Source organism: Lemur catta, chromosome 21 (assembly GCF_020740605.2).
Source record: "Lemur catta isolate mLemCat1 chromosome 21, mLemCat1.pri, whole genome shotgun sequence".
Classification (NCBI taxonomy): domain Eukaryota; kingdom Metazoa; phylum Chordata; class Mammalia; order Primates; family Lemuridae; genus Lemur; species Lemur catta.
Window position 1 is genome coordinate 812,907 of NC_059148.1, and position 16,862 is coordinate 829,768.

Sequence of the window (16,862 nt, forward strand, 5' to 3'; positions counted from 1 at the left end):
TAGCATCAGACCTAGGATAGTGTTAGGGTTAGGGTTAGCCTCAGCCCTAGGAGAGTGTTAGGGTTAGGGTTAGGGTTAGCATCAGGCCTAGAATAGTGTTAGGGTTACGGTTAGAATCAGCCCTAGGATAGTGTTAGGGTTAGGGTTAGGGTTAGCATCAGCCCTAGGATAGTGTTAGGTTTAGGGTTAGGGATATCATCAGGCCTACGATATTGTTAGGGTTAGGGTTAGCATCAGCCCTATTATACTGTTAGAGTTAGGGTTAGGATTAGCATCAGCCCTTGGATAGTGTTAGGGTTAGGGTTAGGGTTAGCATCAGCCCTAGGATAGTGTTAGGGTTAGGGTTAGGTTTAGCATCAGCCCTAGGATAGTGTTAGCTTTAGGGTTAGGGTTAGCATCAGCCCTAGGATATTATTAGGGTTAGGGTTAGCATCAGCCTCAGAATAGTGTTAGGGTTAGGGTTAGGGTTAGCACCAGGCCTAGGATAGTGTTAGTGTTAGGGTTAGCATCAGCCTTAGGATAGTGTTAGGGTTAGGGTTAGGGTTAGCATCAGCCGTAGGATAGTGTTAGGGTTAGGGTTAGCCTCAGCCCTAGGATAGTGTTAGAGTTAGGGTTAGTGTTAGCATCAGCCCTAGGATAGTGTTAGGGTTAGGGTTTGGGTTAGCATCAGCCCTAGGATAGTGTTAGGGTTAGGGTTAGCCTCAGCCCTAGGAGAGTGTTAGGGTTAGGGTTAGGGTTAGCATCAGCCCTAGGATAGTGTTAGGGATAGGGTTAGGGTTAGCATCAGCCCTAGGATAGTGTTAGGTTTAGGGTTAGGGATATCATCAGGCCTACGATATTGTTAGGGTTAGGGTTAGCAGCAGCCCTATTATACTGTTAGAGTTAGGGTTAGGATTAGCATCAGCCCTTGGATAGTGTTAGGGTTAGGGTTAGGGTTAGCATCAGCCCTACAATAGTGTTAGGGTTAGGCTTAGGGTTAGCATCAGCCCTAGGATATTATTTGGGTTAGGGTTAGCATCAGCCCTAGGATAGTGTTAGGGTTAGGGTTAGGATTAGCATCAGCCCTAGGATAGTGTTAGTGTTAGGGTTAGCATCAGCCCTAGGATAGTGTTAGGGTTAGGGTTAGGGTTAGCATCAGCACTAGGATAGTATTAGGGTTAGGGTTAGGGTTAGGGTTAGCGTTAGCATCAGCTCTAGGATAGTGTTAGGGTTAGGGTTAGGGTTAGCATCAGCCCTAGGATAGTGTTAGGGTTAGGGTTAGGGTTAGCATCAGCCCTAGGATAGTGTTAGGGTTAGGATTAGCATCAGCCCTTGGATAGTGTTAGGGTTAATGTTAGGGTTAGCATCAGCCCGAGGATAGTGTTAGGGTTAGGGTTAGCATCAGCCCTAGGATAGTGTTAGGGTTAGGGTTAGCATCAGCCCTAGGATAGTGTTAGGGTTAGGGTTAGGGATAGCATCAGCCCTAGGATAGTGTTAGGGTTAGGGTTAGCATCATCCCTAGGATAGTGTTAGGGTTAGGGTTAGGGTTAGCATCAGCCCTAGGATAGTGTTAGGGTTAGGGTTAGCCTCAGCCCTAGGAGAGTGTTAGGGTTAGGGATAGGGTTAGCATCAGGCCTAGGATAGTGTTATGGTTAGGGTTAGGGCTAGCATCAGGCCTAGGATAGTGTTAGGGTTACGGTTAGAATCAGCCCTAGGATAGTGTTAGGGTTAGGGTTAGGGTTAGCATCAGCCCTAGGATAGTGTTAGGGATAGGGTTAGGGTTAGCATCAGCCCTAGGATAGTGTTAGGTATAGGGTTAGGGATATCATCAGGCCTACGATATTGTTAGGGTTAGGGTTAGCATCAGCCCTATTATACTGTTAGAGTTAGGGTTAGGATTAGCATCAGCCCTTGGATAGTGTTAGGGTTAGGGTTAGGGTTAGCATCAGCCCTACAATAGTGTTAGGGTTAGGCTTAGGGTTAGCATCAGCCCTAGGATATTATTTGGGTTAGGGTTAGCATCAGCCCTAGGATAGTGTTAGGGTTAGGGTTAGGATTAGCATCAGCCCTAGGATAGTGTCAGGGTTAGGGTTAGCCTCAGCCCTAGGAGAGTGTTAGGGTTAGGGTTAGGGTTAGCATCAGGCCTAGAATAGTGTTAGGGTTACGGTTAGAATCAGCCCTAGGATAGTGTTAGGGTTAGGGTTAGGGTTAGCATCAGCCCTAGGATAGTGTTAGGTTTAGGGTTAGGGATATCATCAGGCCTACGATATTGTTAGGGTTAGGTTTAGCATCAGCCCTAGGATAGTGTTAGGGTTAGGGTTAGCCTCAGCCCTAGGATAGTGTTAGAGTTAAGGTTAGTGTTAGCATCAGCCTTAGGATAGTGTTAGGGTTAGGGTTTGGGTTAGCATCAGCCCTAGGATAGTGTTAGTGTTAGGGTTAGCATCAGCCCTACGATAGTGTTAGCGTTAGGGTTAGGGTTAGCATCAGCCCTAGGATAGTATTAGTGTTAGGGTTAGGGTTAGGGTTAGCATCAGCTCTAGGATAGTGTTAGGGTTAGGGTTAGGGTTAGCATCAGCCTTACGATAGTGTTAGGGTTAGGGTTAGGGTTAGCATCAGGCCTAGGATAGTGTTAGGTTTAGGGTTAGCATCAGCCCTAGGATAGTGTTAGGGTTAGGGTTAGGGTTAGCATCAGCCCTAGGATAGTGTCAGGGTTAGGGTTAGCATCAACCCTAGGATAGTGTTTGGGTTAGGGTTAGGGTTAGCATCAGACCTAGGATAGTGTTAGGGTTAGGGTTAGCCTCAGCCCTAGGAGAGTGTTAGGGTTAGGGATAGGGTTAGCATCAGGCCTAGGATAGTGTTATGGTTAGGGTTAGGGCTAGCATCAGGCCTAGGATAGTGTTAGGGTTACGGTTAGAATCAGCCCTAGGATAGTGTTAGGGTTAGGGTTAGGGTTAGCATCAGCCCTAGGATAGTGTTAGGGATAGGGTTAGGGTTAGCATCAGCCCTAGGATAGTGTTAGGTTTAGGGTTAGGGATATCATCAGGCCTACGATATTGTTAGGGTTAGGGTTAGCATCAGCCCTATTATACTGTTAGAGTTAGGGTTAGGATTAGCATCAGCCCTTGGATAGTGTTAGGGTTAGGGTTAGGGTTAGCATCAGCCCTACAATAGTGTTAGGGTTAGGCTTAGGGTTAGCATCAGCCCTAGGATATTATTTGGGTTAGGGTTAGCATCAGCCCTAGGATAGTGTTAGGGTTAGGGTTAGGATTAGCATCAGCCCTAGGATAGTGTTAGGTTTAGGGTTAGGGATATCATCAGGCCTACGATATTGTTAGGGTTAGGTTTAGCATCAGCCCTAGGATAGTGTTAGGGTTAGGGTTAGCCTCAGCCCTAGGATAGTGTTAGAGTTAAGGTTAGTGTTACCATCAGCCTTAGGATAGTGTTAGGGTTAGGGTTTGGGTTAGCATCAGCCCTAGGATAGTGTTAGTGTTAGGGTTAGCATCAGCCCTAGGATAGTGTTAGCGTTAGGGTTAGGGTTAGCATCAGCCCTAGGATAGTATTAGTGTTTGGGTTAGGGTTAGGGTTAGCATCAGCTCTAGGATAGTGTTAGGGTTAGGGTTAGGGTTAGCATCAGCCTTACGATAGTGTTAGGGTTAGGATTAGGGTTAGCATCAGGCCTAGGATAGTGTTAGGTTTAGGGTTAGCATCAGCCCTAGGATAGTGTTAGGGTTAGGGTTAGGGTTAGCATCAGCCCTAGGATAGTGTCAGGGTTAGGGTTAGCATCAACCCTAGGATAGTGTTTGGGTTAGGGTTAGGGTTAGCATCAGACCTAGGATAGTGTTAGGGTTAGGGTTAGCCTCAGCCCTAGGAGAGTGTTAGGGTTAGGGATAGGGTTAGCATCAGGCCTAGGATAGTGTTATGGTTAGGGTTAGGGCTAGCATCAGGCCTAGGATAGTGTTAGGGTTACGGTTAGAATCAGCCCTAGGATAGTGTTAGGGTTAGGGTTAGGGTTAGCATCAGCCCTAGGATAGTGTTAGGGATAGGGTTAGGGTTAGCATCAGCCCTAGGATAGTGTTAGGTTTAGGGTTAGGGATATCATCAGGCCTACGATATTGTTAGGGTTAGGGTTAGCAGCAGCCCTATTATACTGTTAGAGTTAGGGTTAGGATTAGCATCAGCCCTTGGATAGTGTTAGGGTTAGGGTTAGGGTTAGCATCAGCCCTACAATAGTGTTAGGGTTAGGCTTAGGGTTAGCATCAGCCCTACGATATTATTTGGGTTAGGGTTAGCATCAGCCCTAGGATAGTGTTAGGGTTAGGGTTAGGATTAGCATCAGCCCTAGGATAGTGTTAGTGTTAGGGTTAGCATCAGCCCTAGGATAGTGTTAGGGTTAGGGTTAGGGTTAGCATCAGCACTAGGATAGTATTAGGGTTAGGGTTAGGGTTAGGGTTAGCGTTAGCATCAGCTCTAGGATAGTGTTAGGGTTAGGGTTAGGGTTAGCATCAGCCCTAGGATAGTGTTAGGGTTAGGGTTAGGGTTAGCATCAACCCTAGGATAGTGTTAGGGTTAGGATTAGCATCAGCCCTTGGATAGTGTTAGGGTTAGTGTTAGGGTTAGCATCAGCCCGAGGATAGTGTTAGGGTTAGGGTTAGCATCAGCCCTAGGATAGTGTTAGGGTTAGGGTTAGCATCAGCCCTAGGATAGTGTTAGGGTTAGGGTTAGGGATAGCATCAGCCCTAGGATAGTGTTAGGGTTAGGGTTAGCATCATCCCTAGGATAGTGTTAGGGTTAGGGTTAGGGTTAGCATCAGCCCTAGGATAGTGTTAGGGTTAGGGTTAGCCTCAGCCCTAGGAGAGTGTTAGGGTTAGGGATAGGGTTAGCATCAGGCCTAGGATAGTGTTATGGTTAGGGTTAGGGCTAGCATCAGGCCTAGGATAGTGTTAGGGTTACGGTTAGAATCAGCCCTAGGATAGTGTTAGGGTTAGGGTTAGGGTTAGCATCAGCCCTAGGATAGTGTTAGGGATAGGGTTAGGGTTAGCATCAGCCCTAGGATAGTGTTAGGTTTAGGGTTAGGGATATCATCAGGCCTACGATATTGTTAGGGTTAGGGTTAGCATCAGCCCTATTATACTGTTAGAGTTAGGGTTAGGATTAGCATCAGCCCTTGGATAGTGTTAGGGTTAGGGTTAGGGTTAGCATCAGCCCTACAATAGTGTTAGGGTTAGGCTTAGGGTTAGCATCAGCCCTAGGATATTATTTGGGTTAGGGTTAGCATCAGCCCTAGGATAGTGTTAGGGTTAGGGTTAGGATTAGCATCAGCCCTAGGATAGTGTCAGGGTTAGGGTTAGCCTCAGCCCTAGGAGAGTGTTAGGGTTAGGGTTAGGGTTAGCATCAGGCCTAGAATAGTGTTAGGGTTACGGTTAGAATCAGCCCTAGGATAGTGTTAGGGTTAGGGTTAGGGTTAGCATCAGCCCTAGGATAGTGTTAGGTTTAGGGTTAGGGATATCATCAGGCCTACGATATTGTTAGGGTTAGGTTTAGCATCAGCCCTAGGATAGTGTTAGGGTTAGGGTTAGCCTCAGCCCTAGGATAGTGTTAGAGTTAAGGTTAGTGTTAGCATCAGCCTTAGGATAGTGTTAGGGTTAGGGTTTGGGTTAGCATCAGCCCTAGGATAGTGTTAGTGTTAGGGTTAGCATCAGCCCTAGGATAGTGTTAGCGTTAGGGTTAGGGTTAGCATCAGCCCTAGGATAGTATTAGTGTTAGGGTTAGGGTTAGGGTTAGCATCAGCTCTAGGATAGTGTTAGGGTTAGGGTTAGGGTTAGCATCAGCCTTACGATAGTGTTAGGGTTAGGGTTAGGGTTAGCATCAGGCCTAGGATAGTGTTAGGTTTAGGGTTAGCATCAGCCCTAGGATAGTGTTAGGGTTAGGGTTAGGGTTAGCATCAGCCCTAGGATAGTGTCAGGGTTAGGGTTAGCATCAACCCTAGGATAGTGTTTGGGTTAGGGTTAGGGTTAGCATCAGACCTAGGATAGTGTTAGGGTTAGGGTTAGCCTCAGCCCTAGGAGAGTGTTAGGGTTAGGGATAGGGTTAGCATCAGGCCTAGGATAGTGTTATGGTTAGGGTTAGGGCTAGCATCAGGCCTAGGATAGTGTTAGGGTTACGGTTAGAATCAGCCCTAGGATAGTGTTAGGGTTAGGGTTAGGGTTAGCATCAGCCCTAGGATAGTGTTAGGGATAGGGTTAGGGTTAGCATCAGCCCTAGGATAGTGTTAGGTTTAGGGTTAGGGATATCATCAGGCCTACGATATTGTTAGGGTTAGGGTTAGCATCAGCCCTATTATACTGTTAGAGTTAGGGTTAGGATTAGCATCAGCCCTTGGATAGTGTTAGGGTTAGGGTTAGGGTTAGCATCAGCCCTACAATAGTGTTAGGGTTAGGCTTAGGGTTAGCATCAGCCCTAGGATATTATTTGGGTTAGGGTTAGCATCAGCCCTAGGATAGTGTTAGGGTTAGGGTTAGGATTAGCATCAGCCCTAGGATAGTGTTAGTGTTAGGGTTAGCATCAGCCCTAGGATAGTGTTAGGGTTAGGGTTAGGGTTAGCATCAGCACTAGGATAGTATTAGGGTTAGGGTTAGGGTTAGCGTTAGCGTTAGCATCAGCTCTAGGATAGTGTTAGGGTTAGGGTTAGGGTTAGCATCAGCCCTAGGATAGTGTTAGGGTTAGGATTAGCATCAGCCCTTGGATAGTGTTAGGGTTAGTGTTAGGGTTAGCATCAGCCCGAGGATAGTGTTAGGGTTAGGGTTAGCATCAGCCCTAGGATAGTGTTAGGGTTAGGGTTAGCATCAGCCCTAGGATAGTGTTAGGGTTAGGGTTAGGGATAGCATCAGCCCTAGGATAGTGTTAGGGTTAGGGTTAGCATCATCCCTAGGATAGTGTTAGGGTTAGGGTTAGGGTTAGCATCAGCCCTAGGATAGTGTTAGGGTTAGGGTTAGCATCAGCCCTAGGATAGTGTTAGGGTTAGGGTTAGGGTTAGCATCAGCCCTAGGATAGTGTTTGGTTAGGGTTAGCATCAGCCCTAGGATATTGTTAGTGTTAGGGTTAGGGTTAGCATCAGCCCTAGGATAGTGTTAGGGTTAGGGTTAGCATCAGCCCTAGGATAGTGTTAGGGTTAGGGTTAGGGTTAGCATCAGCCCTAGGATAGTGTTAGGGTTAGGGTTAGCATCAGCCCTAGGATAGTGTTAGGGTTAGGGTTAGGGTTGTCATCAGGCCTAGGATAGTGTTAGGGTTAGGGTTAGGGTTAGCACCAGGCCTAGGATAGTGTTAGTGTTAGGGTTAGCATCAGCCCTAGGATAGTGTTAGCGTTAGGGTTAGGGTTAGCATCAGCCCGAGGATAGTATTAGGGTTAGGGTTAGGGTTAGGGTTAGGGTTAGCATCAGCTCTAGGATAGTGTTAGGGTTAGGGTTAGGGTTAGCATGAGCCCTACGATAGTGTTAGGGTTAGGGTTAGAGTTAGCTTCAGGCCTAGGATAGTGTTAGGGTTAGGGTTAGCATCAGCCCTAGGATAGTGTTAGGGTTAGGGTTAGGGTTAGCATCAGACCTAGGATAGTGTTAGGGTTAGGGTTAGCCTCAGCCCTAGGAGAGTGTTAGGGTTAGGGATAGGGTTAGCATCAGGCCTAGGATAGTGTTATGGTTAGGGTTAGTGTTAGCATCAGGCCTAGGATAGTGTTAGGGTTACGGTTAGAATCAGCCCTAGGATAGTGTTAGGGTTAGGGTTAGGGTTAGCATCAGCCCTAGGATAGTGTTAGGTTTAGGGTTAGGGATATCATCAGGCCTACGATATTATTAGGATTAGGGTTAGCATCAGGCCTAGGATACTGTTAGAGTTAGGATTAGGGTTAGCATCAGCTCTAGGATAGTGTTAGGGTTAGGGTTAGGGTTAGCATCAGCCCTATAATAGTGTTATTGTTAGGGTTAGGGTTAGCATCAGCCCTAGAATATTATTTGGGTTAGGGTTAGCATCAGCCCTAGGATAGTGTTAGGGTTAGGGTTAGGGTTAGCACCAGGCCTAGGATAGTGTTAGTGTTAGGGTTAGGTTTAGCATCAGCCGTAGGATAGTGTTAGGGTTAGGGTTAGCCTCAGCCCTAGGATAGTGTTAGAGTTAGGGTTAGGGTTAGCATCAGCCCTAGGATAGTGTTAGGGTTAGGGTTAGGGTTAGCATCAGCCCTAGGATAGTGTTAGTGTTAGGGTTAGCATCAGCCCTAGGATAGTGTTAGGGTTAGGGTTAGGGTTAGGATCAGCCCTAGGATAGTGTTAGGGTTAGGGTTAGGGTTAACATCAGCCCTAGGATAGTGTTAGGGTTAGGGTTAGCATCAGCCCTAGGATAGTGTTAGTGTTAGGGTTAGGGTTAGCATCAGCCCTAGGATAGTGTTAGGGTTCGGGTTAGCATCAGCCCTAGGATAGTGTTAGGTTTAGGGTTAGGGTTAGCATCTGCCCTAGGATAGTCTTAGGGTTAGGGTTAGCATCAGCCCTAGGATAGTGTTAGGGTTAGGTTTAGGGTTAGCATCAGCCCTAGGATAGTGTTAGGGTTAGGGTTATCATCAGCCCTAGGATAGTGTTAGGTTTAGGGTTAGGGTTAGCATCAGCCCTAGGATAGTGTTAGGGTTAGGGTTAGCATCAGCCCTAGGATAGTGTTAGGGTTAGGGTTAGCATCAGCCCTAGGATAGTGTGAGGGTTAGGGTTAGGGTTAGCATCAGCCCTAGGATAGTGTTAGGGTTAGGGTTAGCATCAACCCTAGGATAGTGTTAGGGTTAGGCTTAGGGTTAGCATCAGCCCTAGGATAGTGTTAGGGTTAGGGTTAGCCTCAGCCCTAGGAGAGTTTTAGGGTTAGGGATAGGGTTAGCATCAGGCCTAGGATAGTGTTAGGGTTAGGGTTAGGGTTAGCATCAGCCCTAGGATAGTGTTAGGGTTAGGGTTAGCATCAGGCCTAGGATAGTGTTAGGGTTAGGGTTATCATCAGCCCTAGGATAGTGTTAGGGTTAGGGTTAGGTTTAGCATCAGCCCTAGGATAGTGTTAGCTTTAAGGTTAGGGTTAGCATCAGCCCTAGGATATTATTAGGGTTAGGGTTAGCATCAGCCTTAGAATAGTGTTAGGGTTAGGGTTAGGGTTAGCACCAGGCCTAGGATAGTGTTAGTGTTAGGGTTAGCATCAGCCTTAGGATAGTGTTAGGGTTAGGGTTAGGTTTAGCATCAGCCCTAGGATAGTGTTAGGGTTAGGGTTAGCCTCAGCCCTAGGATAGTGTTAGAGTTAGGGTTAGTGTTAGCATCAGCCTTAGGATAGTGTTAGGGTTAGGGTTTGGGTTAGCATCAGCCCTAGGATAGTGTTAGTGTTAGGGTTAGCATCAGCCCTAGGTTAGTGTTAGCGTTAGGGTTTCGGGTTAGCATCAGCCCTAGGATAGCATTAGTGTTAGGGTTAGGGTTAGGGTTAGCATCAGCTCTAGGATAGTGTTAGGGTTAGGGTTAGGGTTAGCATCAGCCCTACGATAGTGTTAGGGTTAGGGTTAGGGTTAGCATCAGGCCTAGGATAGTGTTAGGTTTAGGGTTAGCATCAGCCCTAGGATAGTGTTAGGGTTAGGGTTAGGGTTAGCATCAGCCCTAGGATAGTGTCAGGGTTAGGGTTAGCATGAATCCTAGGATAGTGTTTGGGTTAGGGTTAGGGTTAGCATCAGACCTAGGATAGTGTTACGGTTAGGGTTAGCCTCAGCCCTAGGAGAGTGTTAGGGTTAGGGATAGGGTTAGCATCAGGCCTAATATAGTGTTATGGTTAGGGTTAGGGCTAGCATCAGGCCTAGGATAGTGTTAGGGTTACGGTTAGAATCAGCCCTAGGATAGTGTTAGGGTTAGGGTTAGGGTTAGCATCAGCCCTAGGATAGTGTTAGGGATAGGGTTAGGGTTAGCATCAGCCCTAGGATAGTGTTAGGTTTAGGGTTAGGGATATCATCAGGCCTACGATATTGTTAGGGTTAGGGTTAGCATCAGCCCTATTATACTGTTAGAGTTATGGTTAGGATTAGCATCAGACCTTGGATAGTATTAGGGTTAGGGTTAGGGTTAGCATCAGCCCTACAATAGTGTTAGGGTTAGGCTTAGGGTTAGCATCAGCCCTAGGATATTATTTGGGTTAGGGTTAGCATCAGCCCTAGGATAGTGTTAGGGTTAGGGTTAGGATTAGCATCAGCCCTAGGATAGTGTCAGGGTTAGGGTTAGCCTCAGCCCTAGGAGAGTGTTAGGGTTAGGGTTAGGGTTAGCATCAGGCCTAGAATAGTGTTAGGGTTACGGTTAGAATCAGCCCTAGGATAGTGTTAGGGTTAGGGTTAGGGTTAGCATCAGCCCTAGGATAGTGTTAGGTTTCGGGTTAGGGATATCATCAGGCCTACGATATTGTTAGGGTTAGGTTTAGCATCAGCCCTAGGATAGTGTTAGGGTTAGGGTTAGCCTCAGCCCTAGGATAGTGTTAGAGTTAAGGTTAGTGTTACCATCAGCCTTAGGATAGTGTTAGGGTTAGGGTTTCGGTTAGCATCAGCCCTAGGATAGTGTTAGTGTTAGGGTTAGCATCAGCCCTAGGATAGTGTTAGCGTTAGGGTTAGGGTTAGCATCAGCCCTAGGATAGTATTAGTGTTTGGGTTAGGGTTAGGGTTAGCATCAGCTCTAGGATAGTGTTAGGGTTAGGGTTAGGGTTAGCATCAGCCTTACGATAGTGTTAGGGTTAGGGTTAGGGTTAGCATCAGGCCTAGGATAGTGTTAGGTTTAGGGTTAGCATCAGCCCTAGGATAGTGTTAGGGTTAGGGTTAGGGTTAGCATCAGCCCTAGGATAGTGTCAGGGTTAGGGTTAGCATCAACCCTAGGATAGTGTTTGGGTTAGGGTTAGGGTTAGCATCAGCCCTAGGATAGTGTTAGGGTTAGGGTTAGCCTCAGCCCTAGGAGAGTGTTAGGGTTAGGGATAGGGTTAGCATCAGGCCTAGGATAGTGTTATGGTTAGGGTTAGGGCTAGCATCAGGCCTAGGATAGTGTTAGGGTTACGGTTAGAATCAGCCCTAGGATAGTGTTAGGGTTAGGGTTAGGGATATCATCAGGCCTACGATATTGTTAGGGTTAGGGTTAGCAGCAGCCCTATTATACTGTTAGAGTTAGGGTTAGGATTAGCATCAGCCCTTGGATAGTGTTAGGGTTAGGGTTAGGGTTAGCATCAGCCCTACAATAGTGTTAGGGTTAGGCTTAGGGTTAGCATCAGCCCTAGGATATTATTTGGGTTAGGGTTAGCATCAGCCCTAGGATAGTGTTAGGGTTAGGGTTAGGATTAGCATCAGCCCTAGGATAGTGTTAGTGTTAGGGTTAGCATCAGCCCTAGGATAGTGTTAGGGTTAGGGTTAGGGTTAGCATCAGCACTAGGATAGTATTAGGGTTAGGGTTAGGGTTAGGGTTAGCGTTAGCATCAGCTCTAGGATAGTGTTAGGGTTAGGGTTAGGGTTAGCATCAGCCCTAGGATAGTGTTAGGGTTAGGGTTAGGGTTAGCATCAGCCCTAGGATAGTGTTAGGGTTAGGATTAGCATCAGCCCTTGGATAGTGTTAGGGTTAGTGTTAGGGTTAGCATCAGCCCGAGGATAGTGTTAGGGTTAGGGTTAGCATCAGCCCTAGGATAGTGTTAGGGTTAGGGTTAGCATCAGCCCTAGGATAGTGTTAGGGTTAGGGTTAGGGATAGCATCAGCCCTACGATAGTGTTAGGGTTAGGGTTGGCATCATCCCTAGGATAGTGTTAGGGTTAGGGTTAGGGTTAGCATCAGCCCTAGGATAGTGTTAGGGTTAGGGTTAGCCTCAGCCCTAGGAGAGTGTTAGGGTTAGGGATAGGGTTAGCATCAGGCCTAGGATAGTGTTATGGTTAGGGTTAGGGCTAGCATCAGGCCTAGGATAGTGTTAGGGTTACGGTTAGAATCAGCCCTAGGATAGTGTTAGGGTTAGGGTTAGGGTTAGCATCAGCCCTAGGATAGTGTTAGGGATAGGGTTAGGGTTAGCATCAGCCCTAGGATAGTGTTAGGTTTAGGGTTAGGGATATCATCAGGCCTACGATATTGTTAGGGTTAGGGTTAGCATCAGCCCTATTATACTGTTAGAGTTAGGGTTAGGATTAGCATCAGCCCTTGGATAGTGTTAGGGTTAGGGTTAGGGTTAGCATCAGCCCTACAATAGTGTTAGGGTTAGGCTTAGGGTTAGCATCAGCCCTAGGATATTATTTGGGTTAGGGTTAGCATCAGCCCTAGGATAGTGTTAGGGTTAGGGTTAGGATTAGCATCAGCCCTAGGATAGTGTCAGGGTTAGGGTTAGCCTCAGCCCTAGGAGAGTGTTAGGGTTAGGGTTAGGGTTAGCATCAGGCCTAGAATAGTGTTAGGGTTACGGTTAGAATCAGCCCTAGGATAGTGTTAGGGTTAGGGTTAGGGTTAGCCTCAGCCCTAGGATAGTGTTAGGTTTAGGGTTAGGGATATCATCAGGCCTACGATATTGTTAGGGTTAGGTTTAGCATCAGCCGTAGGATAGTGTTAGGGTTAGGGTTAGCCTCAGCCCTAGGATAGTGTTAGAGTTAAGGTTAGTGTTAGCATCAGCCTTAGGATAGTGTTAGGGTTAGGGTTTGGGTTAGCATCAGCCCTAGGATAGTGTTAGTGTTAGGGTTAGCATCAGCCCTAGGATAGTGTTAGCGTTAGGGTTAGGGTTAGCATCAGCCCTAGGATAGTATTAGTGTTAGGGTTAGGGTTAGGGTTAGCATCAGCTCTAGGATAGTGTTAGGGTTAGGGTTAGGGTTAGCATCAGCCTTACGATAGTGTTAGGGTTAGGGTTAGGGTTAGCATCAGGCCTAGGATAGTGTTAGGTTTAGGGTTAGCATCAGCCCTAGGATAGTGTTAGGGTTAGGGTTAGGGTTAGCATCAGCCCTAGGATACTGTCAGGGTTAGGGTTAGCATCAACCCTAGGATAGTGTTTGGGTTAGGGTTAGGGTTAGCATCAGACCTAGGATAGTGTTAGGGTTAGGGTTAGCCTCAGCCCTAGGAGAGTGTTAGGGTTAGGGATAGGGTTAGCATCAGGCCTAGGATAGTGTTATGGTTAGGGTTAGGGCTAGCATCAGGCCTAGGATAGTGTTAGGGTTACGGTTAGAATCAGCCCTAGGATAGTGTTAGGGTTAGGGTTAGGGTTAGCATCAGCCCTAGGATAGTGTTAGGTTTAGGGTTAGGGATATCATCAGGCCTACGATATTGTTAGGGTTAGGGTTAGCATCAGCCCTATTATACTGTTAGAGTTAGGGTTAGGATTAGCATCAGCCCTTGGATAGTGTTAGGGTTAGGGTTAGGGTTAGCATCAGCCCTACAATAGTGTTAGGGTTAGGCTTAGGGTTAGCATCAGCCCTAGGATATTATTTGGGTTAGGGTTAGCATCAGCCCTAGGATAGTGTTAGGGTTAGGGTTAGGATTAGCATCAGCCCTAGGATAGTGTTAGTGTTAGGGTTAGCATCAGCCCTAGGATAGTGTTAGGGTTAGGGTTAGGGTTAGCATCAGCACTAGGATAGTATTAGGGTTAGGGTTAGGGTTAGGGTTAGCGTTAGCATCAGCTCTAGGATAGTGTTAGGGTTAGGGTTAGGGTTAGCATCAGCCCTAGGATAGTGTTAGGGTTAGGGTTAGGGTTAGCATCAGCCCTAGGATAGTGTTAGGGTTAGGATTAGCATCAGCCCTTGGATAGTGTTAGGGTTAGTGTTAGGGTTAGCATCAGCCCGAGGATAGTGTTAGGGTTAGGGTTAGCATCAGCCCTAGGATAGTGTTAGGGTTAGGGTTAGCATCAGCCCTAGGATAGTGTTAGGGTTAGGGTTAGGGATAGCATCAGCCCTAGGATAGTGTTAGGGTTAGGGTTAGCATCATCCCTAGGATAGTGTTAGGGTTAGGGTTAGGGTTAGCATCAGCCCTAGGATAGTGTTAGGGTTAGGGTTAGCATCAGCCCTAGGATAGTGTTAGGGTTAGGGTTAGGGTTAGCATAAGCCCTAGGATAGTGTTTGGTTAGGGTTAGCATCAGCCCTAGGATATTGTTAGGGTTAGGGTTAGGGTTAGCATCAGCCCTAGGATAGTGTTAGGGTTAGGGTTAGCATCAGCCCTAGGATAGTGTTAGGGTTAGGGTTAGGGTTAGCATCAGCCCTAGGATAGTGTTAGGGTTAGGGTTAGCATCAGCCCTAGGATAGTGTTAGGGTTAGGGTTAGGGTTGTCATCAGGCCTAGGATAGTGTTAGGGTTAGGGTTAGGGTTAGCACCAGGCCTAGGATAGTGTTAGTGTTAGGGTTAGCATCAGCCTTAGGATAGTGTTAGGGTTAGGGTTAGGGTTAGCATGAGCCGTAGGATAGTGTTAGGGTTAGGGTTAGCCTCAGCCCTAGGATAGTGTTAGAGTTAGGGTTAGTGTTAGCATCAGCCCTAGGATAGTGTTAGGGTTAGGGATTGGGTTAGCATCAGCCCTAGGATAGTGTTAGTGTTAGGGTTAGCATCAGCCCTAGGATAGTGTTAGCGTTAGGGTTAGGGTTAGCATCAGCCCGAGGATAGTATTAGGGTTAGGGTTAGGATTAGGGTTAGGGTTAGCATCAGCTCTAGGATAGTGTTAGGGTTAGGGTTAGGGTTAGCATGAGCCCTACGATAGTGTTAGGGTTAGGGTTAGAGTTAGCTTCAGGCCTAGGATAGTGTTAGGGTTAGGGTTAGCATCAGCCCTAGGATAGTGTTAGGGTTAGGGTTAGGGTTAGCATCAGCCCTAGGATAGTGTTAGGGTTAGGGTTAGCCTCAGCCCTAGGAGAGTGTTAGGGTTAGGGATAGGGTTAGCATCAGGCCTAGGATAGTGTTATGGTTAGGGTTAGTGTTAGCATCAGGCCTAGGATAGTGTTAGGGTTACGGTTAGAATCAGCCCTAGGATAGTGTTAGGGTTAGGGTTAGGGTTAGCATCAGCCCTAGGATAGTGTTAGGTTTAGGGTTAGGGATATCATCAGGCCTACGATATTATTAGGATTAGGGTTAGCATCAGGCCTAGGATACTGTTAGAGTTAGGATTAGGGTTAGCATCAGCTCTAGGATAGTGTTAGGGTTAGGGTTAGGGTTAGCATCAGCCCTATAATAGTGTTATTGTTAGGGTTAGGGTTAGCATCAGCCCTAGAATATTATTTGGGTTAGGGTTAGCATCAGCCCTAGGATAGTGTTAGGGTTAGGGTTAGGGTTAGCACCAGGCCTAGGATAGTGTTAGTGTTAGGGTTAGGTTTAGCATCAGCCGTAGGATAGTGTTAGGGTTAGGGTTAGCCTCAGCCCTAGGATAGTGTTAGAGTTAGGGTTAGGGTTAGCATCAGCCCTAGGATAGTGTTAGGGTTAGGGTTAGGGTTAGCATCAGCCCTAGGATAGTGTTAGTGTTAGGGTTAGCATCAGCCCTAGGATAGTGTTAGGGTTAGGGTTAGGGTTAGGATCAGCCCTAGGATAGTGTTAGGGTTAGGGTTAGGGTTAACATCAGCCCTAGGATAGTGTTAGGGTTAGGGTTAGCATCAGCCCTAGGATAGTGTTAGTGTTAGGGTTAGGGTTAGCATCAGCCCTAGGATAGTGTTAGGGTTCGGGTTAGCATCAGCCCTAGGATAGTGTTAGGTTTAGGGTTAGGGTTAGCATCTGCCCTAGGATAGTCTTAGGGTTAGGGTTAGCATCAGCCCTAGGATAGTGTTAGGGTTAGGTTTAGGGTTAGCATCAGCCCTAGGATAGTGTTAGGGTTAGGGTTATCATCAGCCCTAGGATAGTGTTAGGTTTAGGGTTAGGGTTAGCATCAGCCCTAGGATAGTGTTAGGGTTAGGGTTAGCATCAGCCCTAGGATAGTGTTAGGGTTAGGGTTAGCATCAGCCCTAGGATAGTGTGAGGGTTAGGGTTAGGGTTAGCATCAGCCCTAGGATAGTGTTAGGGTTAGGGTTAGCATCAACCCTAGGATAGTGTTAGGGTTAGGCTTAGGGTTAGCATCAGCCCTAGGATAGTGTTAGGGTTAGGGTTAGCCTCAGCCCTAGGAGAGTGTTAGGGTTAGGGATAGGGTTAGCATCAGGCCTAGGATAGTGTTAGGGTTAGGGTTAGGGTTAGCATCAGCCCTAGGATAGTGTTAGGGTTAGGGTTAGCATCAGGCCTAGGATAGTGTTAGGGTTAGGGTTATCATCAGCCCTAGGAGAGTGTTAGGGTTAGGGTTAGGGTTATCATCAGGCCTAGGATAGTGTTAGGGTTAGGGTTAGCATCAGCTCTAGGATAGTGTTAGGGTTAGGGTTAGGGTTAGCATCAGCCCTAGGATAGTGTTAAGGTTAGGGTTAGGGTTATCATCAGGCCTAGGATAGTGTGAGGGCTAGGGTTAGCATCAGACTTAGGATAGTGTTAGGGTTAGGGTTAGGGTTAGCATCAGCCCTAGGATAGTGTTAGGGTTAGGGTTAGCATCAGCCCTAGGATAGTGTTAGGGTTAGGGTTAGGGTTAGCATCAGCACTAGGACAGTGTTATGGTTAGGGTTAGCATCAGCCCTAGGATAGTGTTAGGGTTAGGGTTAGGGTTAGCATCAGCCCTAGGATAGTGTTAGGGTTAAGGTTAGCATCAACCCTAGGATAGTGTTAGGGTTAGGGTTAGGGTTAGCATCAGCCCTAGGATAGTGTTAGTTTTAGGGTTAGCCTGAGCCCTAGGAGAGTGTTATGGTTAGGGATAGGGTTAGCATCAGGCCTAGGATAGTGTTAGGGTTAGGGTTAGGGTTAGAATCAGCCCTAGGATTGTGTTAGTGTTAGGGTTAGCATCAGGCCTAGGATAGTGTTAGGGTTAGGGTTAGCATCAG